Source organism: Lissotriton helveticus, chromosome 3_1, assembly GCF_964261635.1.
Source record: "Lissotriton helveticus chromosome 3_1, aLisHel1.1, whole genome shotgun sequence".
NCBI classification, from domain to species: Eukaryota; Metazoa; Chordata; class Amphibia; order Caudata; family Salamandridae; genus Lissotriton; species Lissotriton helveticus.
This window is the reverse complement of record NC_136061.1, coordinates 1,989,049,639-1,989,066,877: the sequence shown is the minus strand read 5'-3', so window position 1 is coordinate 1,989,066,877 and position 17,239 is coordinate 1,989,049,639.

The following is a 17,239-nucleotide window of genomic DNA, read 5'->3' as shown; positions in this document are numbered from 1 at the left end:
CCTCTTACTATTTTCCCCATTCCCTCCCCATTTTCCTCCCCAGGGCCCTTCTTACTGGCATGGGTGAAATGTACATTAGAGGCTCAATGCTTTATTTTCCTATGCTCAGGTATTTATGCTAAATGAAAGGAAGAGGATGCCGACTCTATAAATGGGGATCCAGGTTCGATTCTCGGCGCTCAGTGTCAGCTCAACACCCTGTGATTCTGGGCGTCACTTATTCTCCCTGTGGCTAGGAACGTTAATGTGTCCTTGTGTAACGTACCAGGTGCTGTGTAAAGCGCTCCAATGCCTTCGGGTCGAGTTTCTGCTACATAAACCTGCAAAGGTTTCAGTCCTGGAAGGTTAGACCTGCAATGTTTACTTTGAAGGATGAATAACTAGACTTGAATTTGCCAGCATGTAGTGCACCAAAGTCCTCCATCTTGTTTGCTTCACTAACAAAAAATAAAATGTATCAAAAACTATTAACTTTAGTTTTTGTGTTGTCGCCCTGGAATTTCTAGTGCATAATCATGTGGTTATTGGATGACTGCAAAGAAATGCCAGTTTCATGTATCAGCCTTTGTCAAATACCTATTAATGGTACAAATTGTCACACGCAAAACAAACTATAGGTCTTCCGCGGTTGCCTTGTTAAATTCAGTGTCCATATTATGTTTTCAAGAGTGGCTCTCGGTGTTGCAACCAACCTGTGTTTGGAGGTTGGGGGAGGGGAGGTGTTCCTTTCAATCCTAACTTGAGGCTCACCTCTGTGATCAGCCGAAACACAAAGGCTGTGATCTGCATACATTAACACTTTGACGGCTGCCCAGGAAGTGCTCTGCCCAGAAGGAACTGCTAACGCCCTGCTCTTGCACCTGTCGCCTGAGAAAGGGGAGATATTTTCTTTACAGCTGTTTTGTAGGGCCCGAATTATGATGAGCATGTTCTCTTGCTGTTAAAAACAATATATAACGTGGTTTTGCATGGTGTAGCATGAGGCAATTTTGCAGTTTTCTTTTTCATGAGTTTATGCACATTCCGAAACCTATTTAACACACTTTGGCACCTCATTTAAGGCCTGAATAAGATAATCAAAGAGAATGGTGAGCACAGCCCTATTCAAACAATTCGAGGATTCCCCCCACTTAGGCTGTTCTCAAACAGAGTGGACGCAGACATACAAGGTAAAAAGCAAAGCACTATGTGGAAGCCAAATTGTAAACGATTCGTAGCCGTGGATGGCAATGCACATCCCTGATCAGTTCAAAAAGGCAACAGCATATATAGCAGGTGTAGAGTAACACAGGCACTCTTGTGTTAACCTGTGAAGCACTACCTGCAAAATCAGATTTCAAACTTGTATTACTTCCTTCACTAAAATTGTATTTAAAACGTCACAGAGCAAAATTGTAGGCATTGACTGCTAAATTTCCTTTGTGGATTTGAACAAGTTGAGTTTGTAATTTATTTATTTATTTATTCAATTGCATTTATATAGCGTTTACTACCCGTGACAAGGCGTCAAAGTGCTTTTGTGACCTTCTGTAAAGTCACTGGCTTCTAAATTATGTTTGTTTTTTCTTGAGACATTGGAATACTTTGCAAAACGTTGTATTTGTTAAATTAGAGGCGGGCCATCATATATGTAGGGCGCTCTGCATTACAAGCAATTCATTTAGTACTACAAAGAGCAAAGCACATGCATTTCATTCCATGTTGCTCACTGATTAGATTTCCACTACCTATTGAAATAGTATTTGTATTTTGTCTTCCTGGACATGTTATGACTGAGGCCTCTTATGTCTCCTATTATTTTTGTTTTTTTGTTGATTAAATGCAGTGCACTGATTCAGCAATCGAGAGACAAGCGATCCACTGGTGTAATGCTCATTTCTATAGGTTGCGCACGGAATACCTGGGTGATCTCTTCAGGCATATGCTATAGTGAGGGGCACATGAATTATGCAGCAGGGGAGGACCAAATTATGCAGCAGGCTTGAGCAGATTATGCAGCAAGAAAAGGGAAATTATGCACTAAAAGATGGCCGATTTTTTAATAGTATTGCTTGATTCTTTTCTCATTTTTAAACTTGGGGCATTGGCTGTGCCTCTTTGGAACCAGTTTACCACCCTAATATAGTAATTGCAACAGAAAGGTGACTAGTTAACCTTTGCAAAGATCCTTCCATTGCGTGGCAATAGATGTTGCTTCTTTTTTAGTAACTTTTGAACGTTCAAACAAGAAATATTTTTTTTTGTTACAATCTGCAGATTATGCGGTAGAGAGTAGATTCTGTGACCAATGCAGCATATCTATACTCATGTTAAAATCGCTGCTGGCACACAATTGCATAATTCCAGTGGCCCCGACTATAGCTGCCCATACAATGATTGCTCCTCTGCTTGTACACAGTGGATTCATTAGAGTTTATATTGTTTCTGGTTAAAAAATAGCCATTCTGATGGGTAGCTCTTTTAATGGTCCTCTGTGAAGGCAAGAGTATTTACTATAGTTAATCCATGATTGACCCCCACCAAAGCTCCCTCGCATCTTCGCTTCTTTCACATCTGGACACCTCCAATGCCAATATTCAGTGTTCTTTGAACTGTTTGATAGTCTAATCCAAATGGTAGATGTCCACTAGGCCTGAGAAAAATGTAAATTACCCTTGCATAGTTTGAGTTATTTGGGGAATTTCGTGTTGCACTTGTTATGTAAAATCCCTGAAAGTATGCCATTATGTCACATCACCTAATTATGTGGCATTTGCTACACACATTTATGTTGAACACTCAGGAGGAATGCGGACAAACAGAATGTGAGCAGGTATTGCTCATGCCAATTGTCTTGTTTGAGCTATAATATGCTGCAGAATGTGTGCCTGTGTCAAAAAATGACTTATTGGTTATTTTGTGCTAAAATATAGCACTAAAAGCCAGATTCACATTTTGCATTTAGTATAATTTTCATAAAATGTTGTGTAAGTGCGTAAAAGCAAATCACATGAATTTCTCACACTCCTACTGTCCACATGCATGAACAGCAACATCTTTTCTAACACTTTTCCCACCTACCTAGGCATATACACAGCTATACTGCTGCTGTGACAAATTTTGCAAAGCGGCTGTCATATACACACAAGAGAGGGAGTTGGCCTAACGGCTAGGGCGCTCAACCTCGGACCTGGATGAACTGGGTTCGAGTCTCGGTAACGACGCCAAACGTCCTGTGATTCTGGGCAAATCACTTCATCTCCCCGTGCCTAACAAAAATTAATGTGTGTCCTCATGTAACATACATGGTGCTATGTAAGTGCTCTGATACCCGATTCAGTTCGGGTCTAGTTCGTGCTATATAAAACTCTGCAAAAATAAATTTTTTTTAAAAAAAACAGAAACATCTCCCAAATGGGCCAGATTGTACCGACTCACTTTTCCCCCATCCATAGACTTAACACTAAGGTTTAAGGACATTATCTCACACTACTTTTTGCTTTATCTTCACACATTCTTCAATCCTTGGCACTGCCACAGAGTTTCACAATACCCATTTATAAATGCATTTCGGCCCTTCACCAGCTACATATGCCATACTATAAATGCATTTTTTTCATATAAATTGCCAGTACAGGAGGAAATAATTTGATTACTGAATTCAATGTTTTGTGACAGAAGTCTAGGCTCTGGTCGTAACTTACTCGCTACATCAAATTGTGTGTGCGCGGGAAAGACATTTTAATCCAATATTCCTAATTTTCTTTAGGTTGTGTTATGTATGTAATCTCATGTATTTATTGTTTTCTAGAGTATAATTATGTGCCATATACAATGATGGTATGTGTATTTGTAGAATGTACTCTCATCCATGATGGAATTCTAGTGATGGCCAGGTGTCTGTGCATCGAAACCAGTCGAGACAGATCTTCAGGTTCTTTTGGAATTCAAGAAGATAGAAGACTCTGTCTGATGTGAAATGGAAGATCATTTGATGCTTTAGGTGTTATGTAAGAGAATGCTGTGGTTCTGTGCATGCAGGGAATGTGTGTGAATCGTACTGCAGAGTGTAGGTGACTAGGTGGTGGGTGAAAGGAGAGGGGGTGGCCGGGTAAGTGGAGCCTAAGTAGTGTAGTGGCTTGAACATGTGTGTGGGAAGTTTGAAATGCACACATTTGTGCATTGGGAGTCAGTAGAGCTCCCTGGGATGTGATGTGATGGTATGTGGGTTATACGTGGTGGGTTGAGGATGAGTCTGGCTGCCACATTTTGGATGGTTTGTTGTCTTCTTGTGAGATGCTTGGTGATACAACCGGAATGAATGCTTGATGGTATGACCAGAGAGAATATTTCAGTAGTCTAGTTTGCTGGTGGTTAGGGTGACATTCTTTTCTGGAGCCATAGAATATTCCTCAACATCTTTAGGGTGTGGAAGCAGGATGACTGTGCTTACTTGTGCTGTCACTGCCAGTTTGGTGTCAGTGATGATTCCGAGGTTCTGGTTCTAGGTGTGGCTGTGGGTATGAGTGCAGCCATCCAACAGGTGGAGTCCCATGGTATGGTGAAGATCACTACATTTGTCTTGTTGGTGTTGAGTTTGAGAAAGTCAGCTTTCATCCAGTTAGCGATTTCGTCATGCAAGTGATGAACTTGTTTCTTGTGTTGGGGTTCATGTGTGAGAGGGAGAGTATGAATTGTGTGACGTTGGTGTAGGAAAGCATGCTGAGGTATGTGCTGATGATTTTGGTTAGAGGGGTCATGTACCTCGAGGCACCCTAGAGATGACTTTGTAAGCTTCTGAGTAGTGGGGTGCCAAGCTTATAGCTTTTGATCTATATAAAATCATAATTTTGAACATTGGTACTGCCAACTCCAAAAGTGTAATAGCTACTTGTCCCATACCTGTCAAAGTAGGGCTATAAATAATAAAATATTTTTTATTTAATTAGAAAGTATGAATTGCAGGGAATATAATTAATTGACCTGCCAATAGGTCCGGCTTTTAATTTGTTTATTCAGATCTGCTTCTTCATAGTTACACCGGCCATTAGTAATCCTTAGTAAGTATTGGAATTTGCACTATCTCTCTATAATCATCAGCTCATGCTGAGATGTCCATCATGACTCAGTAATCAACAGTGCCTGTTTGGGTTTGCATATATGATAATTAATTCTTAGTATATTGTCAGATTTGCACCGCTACCTAGAAATCTTCACTACATGCCCAGCTTTGAATCATTACTCACTAAACCATGTCTACGTGCATGCTTAGATATACACCACTACTTATTAATTCTAAATGTGTGTTCACGTTTGCCCCACCATAACCATCACTATCATTATATATGGACAATTTAATGTCACTGTCTTTGGGGCTATAAACACATATGTGTTTATGTTGTGTTTATCCTCCATGGACACTGCATTTGAAATAAAACTGGTTATTCATTGATCTTATTTCACAGCAAAGAATAACCATACTATGCCACTCAATTCTTTTGTTAAATACAAAATCACAAAAATCCATAGTGTGTTATGTACCAAATTGAGACTGCAAATTTGTGCCAGTCTTAGGCTGCAGATCTGTGCCCAGTGATCACCATGGGGACCCCATCCTTGGGTCGCAATATTTAAGTGTCCACAATAGCCTACCCCCAGAACAATGTGAACAATGTTTCCTGCTCGCAGTCTCCCAGACTGGGAACTCCACTCGTCAGGGCTGGAGCAATCTAGACACACTTGATTCCTCACAATAGATCCTCAAAGTGCACTTCTATATATTGCAAATGCGCTTCACTCTGAGCCTCATTATCAGAGAAGCCGTCAACCTTTTTCTTAAAAAAATGAAATGCGATATTTTAGGTATTATTTTAAATACGAAGTGTCCTCGTTTTGTATTATACTTCTTTATTATAATCTGAAAGTCCTATTGAAATAACTAACAATTTCATAAATGTCTATGAAGATTTTCGGCATTAAATATAGCACATGGAATAAACATGAATGCACATCAACATGAAACAAAACAATGTCATGACTCATAAAGAGTCATTTTTCACACTGAATTTGATGAACGAAAGTATTTAAGACAGATTTTGCTCTAGCCTGTAGACAAAATCTTTCCTGCAGTCCCACAGCTTGGATGTTACTATCACCTGCTTCAAGATGAAATATAAGGCAGGACTTAGGACTAAGTAGTTGTATACAAATAAATACACCTTTGTGCAAAACAAAGGAACCATTAGCACCTCAACAGGCTGTGTACTGGAACCTCCTGAAGTCAGTTGATTTCCATACTAGGGAATAGCCCTGCTGTGAAGACAGCACACCTTTGAGAAAGAAGGAGCATCGGGGGCTCCTGAACTCCTGAGACTCAGGTGTCCAACTGGGCTGACTCGGATTACAGCTTGGCGCTATCTTGCGTTAAAACAATGAAGCCAAGTGTGTGATTTTAAAGTGTAAGGTAAAAATAAATGCATCAGTGTGTTTATAGTAAATGTTGTAATTCACAGAAATCCTCCTGTCTGTGTCTGCAGCTGTCTCAGGAACTTGTACTAGGTAATAGTGACAACCAACTCCAAGATCCCTTCACAAGATAAACGCTGAGCATTATTTTGGAGCACTTTCTTAAGTCCTCAGATTGAAGACAATGCACACTACAAATAGAGAGATTCGGGGAATTGAAAAATGACAATCCTGGAGACTAAGGCATATATGGGCAAAAAGGGGGTAACATTTTATTTTAAATTACCCAATTTTGCACTTATCAAGTTAAAGAGCGCACTGAGGGTGATTGGTAACCCCAGCAGTACAGAAACATTCTATCATTTGAGCAAATTCTGAATTTCTGTACTGTTAAACAAGCTCTTTGTATCACATGCCCATCAACCTTGAGTTGAAAAGGGATGGGCACACAGACACTTCAAGAAAATACCTCTTAAGTGAGCCTCATTCTTTCTATGGGTTTAGCCAGCAGTTCAAAGTATTCCCTCATTAAGGACTTATTTTATATTCCTCCATTCTAAAAACGTACAACACTGACTCTGTGTTAGCTCTAATTTCTATTTATTTTGCTACTCAGAATGATTAAAAACATTCATCATCCAGCTGCCTGAGTAGTGCTCTGTAGTGTGTAACTGCACCATCTATCAGAGCATTGTAACCAGAAACATGGCTCTGCTGTCTGTCTGTAGACCACGTCTGGTTATTTTATCTGGTGTTAAGCCCTCCTGTATTAAGCCATGGCTTTAAGATATATCCTACAGGAGAGGACATTATTGCAATTTCAGAATGCAAGAACTGTATCTCAAAGGATACTTACTTACTCGGTACAGGCCATGAACCAGGAATCTCGAGCAATCTCTGTTGTGAGCTTTTTTTCAATCGGACTCCGGGTGTAACCCATCTCTTTGCAGTAAGCCTCAAGGCATCGATGGTAGGTGTTTCTTGGCCTTTCTTTTTAGGTCGAGCCTTCGCAGCGCATGCGCTACAAAGGAAAATGGCCTTTTCCGAGCGCTTACCGATTCGGTAATTGGGGGAAACATTGAAGGGTGGCAGGGTGTCACTTTGACACCCTGTTGCACCCCTCAATTGTGCATGGGTGCACATGTTGCAGACATACATGCCTTCAGGGCATGTATGTCTGCAACATGGCACTGTTTAAAAAGCAAAAGAAATGCTTTTTAAACGTTTTTCATTATTTACCACCAACTTCTAGTTGGTGGTAAATAGCGAATTCTTAAACCGCTACCTACATGTCAAAATACAGATTCGGTAATTTTACCAAATCGGTATTTTACCGAATCGGTAAAATTACAGATTCGGTAAAATTACCGAATATGTATTTTAACATGCCCCTACATCCCAAACTCCAAATACCGGTCGATAACGGACGAAATTGGCCGTTACCGACCGGTATTTGCCTTCCTACATCTGGCCCTCAGTACGGTGGTTTAAAATGAGCCCAAGACAGGGGATCTAATGTGTTTCTGCTTCCTCCCGAGAAAAGCTTCTATGTCACAGAGGTAACAAGTGTTGCTTTGCCTAGAGACAGTCTGTGCAGAGAGAGGAAGCACTGGTAAAATTATAAATACATAAAAGTAACCAGTTTGTATGCTGTAACATGAAAAGGAAAATCAATTAAAGTGTTGAGACAGCTACATACCCTGAAGTCTTTTCGCGCTATCACATTACAAATAGCAATTCCATCGCTAGAAATTTACAGTAATTCTTGGTGTCAGAGCAGAGTAAGTATATTCACTTGGCCGTTGCCTCTACAGAGAAAACACACTAGTTAACATGCATTGGCATAGCCAATAGGTCTCGCCTTTGGGACCTTATAAGTGTCTAGCCATGCAACAGTTCATGTTGTTGCACCAAGGATATTGCGCTGCATAACTAAATACTTATAAGGTCCCAAAGGCGAGACCTATTGGCTATGTCCTTTTCTGCACATAAATAATCCTAAAATGCCATTTTGTCACTTTTATGTGTGCTGCTTCATGTAGCACACATAAAAGTCACACAATGACACTTTTTTACAGATTGTTCATGTACAGTAAGGGGGACCTTCCTGTACATAACAATCCATGGCTGTTTGCTTTTTCCATGTGTGCTGCACAAGGCAGCACACATGGAAAATGCAAAAACGAGGGAAAATAAAGCATTTCTCCTCATTTTGCCAAGTGAAGACCAGGTTTTCCCTAGTATTAATTTTGGCGCTGCCTGCTATGTACGCTGCCCTTGTACGTAGGGGGCAGCGTCAAAATCAATGGGTGTTGCGGTGGAACGCTCCCCAACCTCCACTGCCCAACCCATTCACACTAAAAATAGCATGAAAGTGGGCCTTATTTACCAGGCCGCGTTAAGCCACGGTAAGTGGCTTAATGCTGCCTGGTAAATAAGGCTAAGCCCCTAACGCCACCACAACGTCAGAAAAAGTGATATTGTGGTGGTGATAGGGGCTTGTACATATGCCCCTCTGTCTGTTATCATTCTGAAAATCCACTAATATCAGTAATACTGTCCAAGCGTGAGAGGTATTTTATAACTGGTATTTGTTGCAGTACACTTGCAATGGTGATCCTACTGGGTTCTCAATGATCTAGCTCAGTTTGGGATAACATGGTATGAGCCGATAATTACTGGGGACTTTTGGATCTAAGTTGGGTTTTATTATCAATGATGGGAGTGTTTATCGCAAAATAAAAGCCTATAAACAACCTAATTTGCAGAGTTAATGGAATAGGGTCATGGGGAAGTTCTGTAGGTCTTTTTTTAAACTTTTAAACAGGTGATCATGTTGTGTTTGTGGCTAGATTTCAAATCAAAAGGTGGTTAGGGGGTGTAACATTTGTTATTTCTTATTATGATAGGCAATGTAAAATCCTGTGCTTTAGAAGTGTGTGGTCAATGCTAACATTACTTGCCTTTGAAGTGAAATACAAAGACAGGATGAACTTCCAACGACTATCTAAAGAACACTATTCTCTTTGGCAACCGTGGTAATACTATAGTCACACGCTATCTCTGTGGGGACCTGGGCATGTCTATAATCACACACTATCTCTGTGGGGACCTGGGCATGAGTATAATCACACACTATCTCAGTGGGGACCTAAACATCTCTAATCACACACTATCTCTGTGGGGACCTGGGCATGTCTATAATCACACACTATCTCTGTGGGGACCTGGGCATGTCTATAATCACACACTATCTCTGTGGGGACCTGGGCATGTCTATAATCACACACTATCTCTATGGGCACCTGTGATCTTTATAATCACACACTATCTTTGCGGGGACATGGGCATATCTATAATCACACCCTATCTCTATGGGGACATGGGCATCCCTATAATCACACACTATCTCTGTGGGGACCTGGGCATGTCTGTAATCACACACTATCTCTGTGGGGACCTGGGCATCCCTATAATCAAACACTATCTCTGTGGGGACCTGGGCATGTCTATAATCACACACTATCTCTATGGGGACCTGTGATCTTTATAATCACACACTATCTTTGCGGGGACCTGGGCATGTCTATAATCACACCCTATCTCCATGGGGACCTGGGCATCCCTATAATCACACACTATCTCTGTGGGGACCTGGGAATGTCTATAATCACACACTATCTCTGTGGGGACCTGGGCATCCCTAAAATCACACACTATCTCTGTGGGGACCAGGGCATGTCTATAATCACACACTATCTCTTTGGGGACCTGTGCATGTCTATAATCAAACACTATCTCTGTGGGGACCTGGGCATGTCTATATTCACACACTATATCTGTGGGGACCTGGGCATGTCTATCATCACACACATTCTATTGGGTGACCGTGGTAATACTATAGTCACACACCATCTCTGTGGGGACTTGAACATTCATTTAATTACACACAAGCTCTGTTTTGGCTTGAGCATCACCAGCTTTGCATTCTCTGTATGGGGCTTTTTGAATACTGAAAAGTAGTAAAGTTAGACTTTTGGTCTAAGTTTACATTGTTGAAACTGAAATGTACAAAAGTTAGAATGTTTGTCTAAGTTTACCATTGTGAATCGGGCCCTATTTTAATGAGGACTTAAACACAATCACCTTCATGCACTATCTCTGTGGGGACTTAAACATCGCTATAATAACACACTATCTTTGTGGGGACTTGAACAACACTGTAATACAACACTATCTTTGTGGGGACTTGAAAATCACTATAATAACACACCATCTCTGTGGGGACTTGAACATCTCTATGATAACACACTATCTCTGTGGGGACTTGAGCATTTCTATAATTACAGACAACCTCTGTGTGGACTTGAACATCATTAGATTCACACCCTTTATAATGGGATTCAAGCTTTGAATGTACACACTATTTCAGTATCTCTGTGGGAACTTAAACATCTATTTTGCTAAAAATGTCAGCAGCTCCTCAAGCTCTGGATTCCACTTGACCATATTCCTTTGTTCCATATGTTAATTTCTTTATGGTTAGTTACCTTATTTTTATTTTAAGCACTAATAAATAGGTTAAATGCAGCTTTAAGTGTCTTTCGTTAAGCATGATATGGTATTTTCTGGCACATTAAGATAATCTGCCTTTAATGTATTCACCTATTATATATGCAGCAATTCATATATGAATATATTATGTTGTTTGTGTATATTGTTGCTAAAATAAACATTTAGCCATGTGCCTTCGACTGTATTCAATCACAAATAGTGTTATGGACTAGGTCCCCACAAGGATGGTAGCACGTGTTCAAGTCCCCACAAGGATGGTGCTGTGCGCACGATTAAATAACAATATATTTGCAAATTTGAAGCAGGATCCTGTATCATGAATTTTTCTTAAAATTTTTCTGTTAGTTGTGTGTTTTAAAAACATTGGGAAAGGTAAGTCCCCACAAGGCAGGTATTCACACATAGTCCCCACAAGGATGGTAACACGTGTATGTGTGTGTGTGTGTGTTGTGTGTGTGTGTGTGTGTGTGTGTGTGTGTGTGTGTGTGTGTGTGTGTGTGTGTGTGTGTGTGTGTGTGTGTGTGTGTGTGTGTGTGTGTGTGTGTGTGTGTGTGTGTGTGTGTGTGTGTGTGTGTGTGTGTGTGTGTGTGTGTGTGTGTGTGTGTGTGTGTGTGTGTGTGTGTGTGTGTGTGTGTGTGTGTGTGTGTGAGTGTGTGTGTGTGTGTGTGTGTGTGTGTGTGTGTGTGTGTGTGTGTGTGTGTGTGTGTGTGTGTGTGTGTGTGTGTGTGTGTGTGTGTGTGTGTGTGTGTGTGTGTGTGTGTGTGTGTGTGTGTGTGTGTGTGTGTGTGTGTGTGTGTGTGTGTGTGTGTGTGTGTGTGTGTGTGTGTGTGTGTGTGTGTGTGTGTGTGTGTGTGTGTGTGTGTGTGTGTGTGTGTGTGTGTGTGTGTGTGTGTGTGTGTGTGTGTGTGTGTGTGTGTGTGTGTGTGTGTGTGTGTGTGTGTGTGTGTGTGTGTGTGTGTGTGTGTGTGTGTGTGTATATATATATATATATATATATATATATATATATATATATTTTTACCATGGCAGCTTTAGTTGGTGATTCTACATTTAGACATGCATATAGGGTGAATGTGAACACCTGGAGTGAAACATAGTCCTGACTCAGGAGGAAAGCATCCCCAAATGGCTTTAATGGAGTCCAAGCTAGTTGCCAGTTTTCAATTAGTAGGGAGTACAGTATGGCATTCCAAGCCCAAGCCCCCTCTTAATCCATTACAATGCGCAAATAAGACGCCTGCTCTGCTCCGAGTCCGACCTTATAGCCTAGACTAGAGCAGGAGGCCAGCCCAGCCAAGGCCCGAGCCAGTGCAGCCACCACCACCATTTTATCCCTCTCACATTTACTAAAAAAACATATACCTCCATTTGTGGAGATCTAAACTTTCATGGTTGAAGTCTTTGCACATACGACATCTATCCCTGGGTCATGTGCTGTCCAAAATCACTAAGGTATATATTTTTTAACTATCTCCAGATAGGCTCTAAAGATACCCCTTTAGAGCGTAATATTATAGGAGTTTTTTATGCTTATTACCAGTTTGGCCCTGGCTCGAAGGCATGTCTATTAAACAGATGTAAAATGACATCCCCTTCTAGTGGGTGCCGGCGTAATGGACCTATGTCTAGAGACAAGGAATCAAAAGATTGTTTGGGGTGAAAAAATTATATGGAGAAAAGATGTAAAATATAGAAAATATGTTCAGCATGTCGATGTGGAATTCATTATATTACACCGCTATGTGTCAATGGTGAGTGTGGCACATCAGGAGATAGGGTAGGTCCCCATTCAGTGGGGAATTCCAAACTCAAGTCTGGAGGTATGAAGATGTATAATTATACGGCCAATGTCTATACTAAATTCAGATCAACGTTCCCTTGCGGGTGCAACCAAACAAATCATCAGTCTGGAAAACTCATTATTATTTTAAAAAGTTGATAAATAGTGGTAATTAAACATCACATTTCGTGGTACTGCATCCTGCAACATGGGTGGGTAAAAAACATTGTCATTTTCAATGCCAACAGGTCTAACTTTAACAAATGTGAGACCAAGTGCATTGGAAATGCAACCGGTCTCACATTTGTTGGAGTTATTGGCATTTTAAATGCCAATGTTTTTTACCTACCCATGTTGCAGGATGCAGTATCATATGTGGCTAAAAGAGGTCCCATGGCACTGCAGCCTGAAAAGTTGGATTTATAGGCATTGTAAATGGCAATGTTTTTTACCTAGCCATGTTGCAGGGTGCAGTACCAATATATGTTGATATGTTGATTTCTGCTTGTATTTTCCTCTTTCCATGTGTGTTGCATTCTGCAGCACACTTAGAGAGGGTGTCCTTTTCTGCACAAAAACTATCCTGTCTGCAATGGAGGCAACCTTGCACCACAGTGCAAGGGTGCCTGCATAGGCGCTAGGTTGCCGATCCTGCACCAGTGCAGGCAGAAAGGACAGGAAAGCACCGTATGCTTAAATACGGTTCAGTCCTGCCCTTTCACTTTGGCATAGGGCAGCGCAGCAAAGTTGCTGTGCTGTGCTGCCCTACGCCAAAATGCCATAAATGAGACCCCCAATCTTTAACCTACACACTCATTCATATGCCTATATTCCTGAAGCTAGCAGCAATAACTTGTAGGACTATGCACACTACTGGGCTTATTTAGAACCCCTTGCACCACCCGTATGTCACTTTTCCCATGTTAAAAATGACTCAAAAGTGGTGCATGAGGCTTGTAAATAAGCCCCTATGTACTCACATAAAATGTAAACGACTGACTGTAGGGCCAATTGTGCAGTGGACATGTTAGAAAACTTCCACTGTAAGCTGAGTGTGAGAAAGGAAGCTAAACACCACCATGAGACTGCCACAGGATCATCAACAAGAGCGACCTGAGTCAAAGTGCCAGCAATCAGCAGACCTGATGTGAACTCCTGCAGGGTACAGGGCAGACCTCTTACAAGAGGCATAAACACCCCGACTGAGAGGATGGACGCCCCAGCCAAGGGCTCAGCAAAGTGGGTCTTGCAGCATTTCAGACAACAAATTACCAGTGCATGGGAGTGATGCTGGTGGGTGCAGAACTGGAATGAAGAGGCACAAGACCTGTGACAAGACGAGCAACACTTCTAAGTGAAGACAGCAGACAACCAGACATTGAAGATAAAGAGTTCCGGTACGTGGCACCATTGAAACTCCTTCGCAAAAAAGTCGCAATGCAACCAATGAAAGTGAACAAGCATTGGTATAGCCAATAGGTCTCGCCTTTTGGACGTGATAAGTGTTTAGCCATGCAGCGAGACCAGTGAGAGGAAGGGGGATGTTAGTGGATGCTGTCTAAAGGTACCATGGATTATTGATGAGTCCCGCATACTCACAAAAGCCAGAGGACTCTAGAGCATTCCCTCAAGGTGGACTGTGGTAGATAGTTTTTAGTGGGTGCTGGATACAGTATGACTCATGATAGTAATGATGAATGCAGGATACCATCTTTGGATGCTGGGTGTTGTAAGTAAGTACTGGTGGTTTCTCAAAGTGATGGAATTAGGTCTGTGATGGCCAGTGAGTACGCAGTAAAGGGTTCAGTCTGTAACATGCACGATGTTGTGAGAGGGTACTGATGGTATATGAAGGTGATGAGGGAATAGGAATGGCCAGTTGTTTATATTGACTAACAACAATACAGGATGATGATGTGCTATCTCTGATGGCATAGAGTGTTGTAACTCTATGATGAATGATGTTAGTGATTGGTGCCCTCATGGTGTATGTGATGCAGTTTAGTCAGTGGGCTATGGATACAGGGGGCCTTATTTATGAGGCCATGCGATTTTTTTGCACTTCCGTTGCATCACTTCTCATAAATGAGGCCCAGGGTGCCTCAAGCGATGCCTGTTTGGTGTTGCATTTTGTTGCCAGTGATTGATGACTGTGGAGTATTGTCTCTCTTCGGTGGGCGCTGGAGACAGGGTGCTACTGCTATTAATGGTGATGCAGCCATAGTTTCTGTGTGTTGAAAGTGGGAATGGGCGCTGTCTGTCAGGTTGGGTTCAATCAATTCATTAATCTTTCCTACACTTAACATCCGAAAATTCCTAATGTTACTGAGAATTTGAAAACAGCACAACTCATTTGGGGAGAAGCATATTAAAGGCATTAGCAGACCTTAAGGAGGACTTTAGCACCTGCTGTTATCCAACTATACCTGACAGTAGTGAAGATAAAGAGGAAGCAGTATTCCCGCCAGGAATCCCTTTCACTTTATCAAGGGATCCTGCTTGTGCCAGGCTTGCCACCATCACTGGCACGATTATGAGTGAAAGAATATGTAATGAATGCTGCTGCATCCCAGTGGGTTACACAGAGTCATGCCTCCTAAAGCTTAGTTGTAATCTGTAACGCACTCCAATTTATAATCAAGTATAACCAAACGCAAACCTGCATCGAGGGTTCCAAACTGTCTTTTCGCCTGTGCAACAAATGACTCATTATACTGCATCTGCTTTAGGCTGGTACAACTCTCATTCTATCTCATTTTAGGCCCAAACAGTAGGCTTTTTCCACTCTCTCTTTGTCCAGAAATAAGCCATCATGCATTGTGGTATGACAAATGCCGATTAAATGGCTTGCAGTTTGTAAAATCTTGACCTGGGCAATTCAATATACACACTATAGGCTTTTAAAAGGTCACGTATAATGAAAGTTCGCAGCTGTAAACAAGCGCTGTGCATTCGTATTGTTGAAAAAATGATGTTGGGGAAGAGAGACGCCGACTTTGAAACTACAGAATCGGGCTCGGTCCCGGCGTTTGCTCATTATTCTGTGATTCTGAAGCAAATTACGTAATCTCCCTGTACATAAAAAAAATCCGATCTTGTATAATTATAATGTGGGGCTCATGTAAAGCCGCATCTTGTTTTAAATGGAGCTAAGTTACATGGTGCAAACTAGGCCCGGAAGTGCGGGTGCGCTTTACACAAGGAAAACTTACATTACATAAGGTCACACACACTAATGTTTTTAGACATGAAGTAGATTAGGTGAAAAAGTCCAAAATCGCAGGCTGGTGAGCCGAGCGGAGACTCAAACGCACTTACCAAGTCAATGCCTTTGCAGGAAAGTTAAATTATCCAGTCTCTTTCTCTGGCGTAGTGTCGTCCTCTGCCTCGCAGATTCCAGACGAGGCGGCGGGCGGAGACTAAAAGAGCGCTGCACGCGGTGCATGCGCAATGCGCATCATGGTGCAGAGTGCGTATTTTTAATAAATAATAATTAGTCCTGGCAAGAAATAAAATTAGGGTGACATGGACCGTGGACGGCACCTGCATTTTATGCAGGCAGATAGAGATAGTTGTGCTTGTTTGCTCGGTCACGCGTGCGCGCCGCCCTCAGGCTCCAGATCGGCCCCACAGCAACAAAACCGGCCCCCCTTCAACAAAACCGGCCCCCACCCCATCCAGCCGACCGGGGGATTGCCCGGTGCCCGACATTACCAGTCCGGCCCTGGTCTCCGTACAGGATGGCGCTGTCTGCATAATGTTCTAGAGCGCCCTAACAGCTCACTCACCCCTCGTAGCTCGATCGCTCACCTTCCGCGGCATCCACTGGTGCTTTGCGAGAGCTGTCATCAATTTCTGTGTTCTCGGGTGAAGCTTCGGTGCTGCCGGTGGGCAGAGAGAAATTGACTCACGAGTCAAATGGCAGTGTGTGGCGCATTCTCTTCCCTTCCAAACGGGCTAGGGGTTGATATTGAGCGGGCGCCGCCGCTCCGAAAACCCAATGAACAACTTCACTATTCAAATGAAGTATGGGCCACACCGATCCAGATATGAAAGAGTATTTTAACCGCGGGCAAAAAACAAAGATGATGCGTTTCGAGCTATCCAGCTCTTGGTCACATAACCACAGTCCCGGCTCACATGGTTAAATGCATTTTTTTCCTTCAACAAATGAAATAAAGAATAGACTCTGGATTACATCGTCATCCAGAGACCACGTAAGTGACAGTAATTCATTCTCATTTTGGTGATAAAATATACAAAAAATTAAATAAATGAAATGATCTTACTCAATCTCAAGTAATGTTTTCTCTAATTTTAGGTAGTGTAGGGACATCAAAATAGAACATTACGGGTATAGTACCCAGCATCTGTAGCATATATGTCTTTGAAGATACAGATGCCTAAGAAAAAAAAAAAAAAAAAATATATATATATATA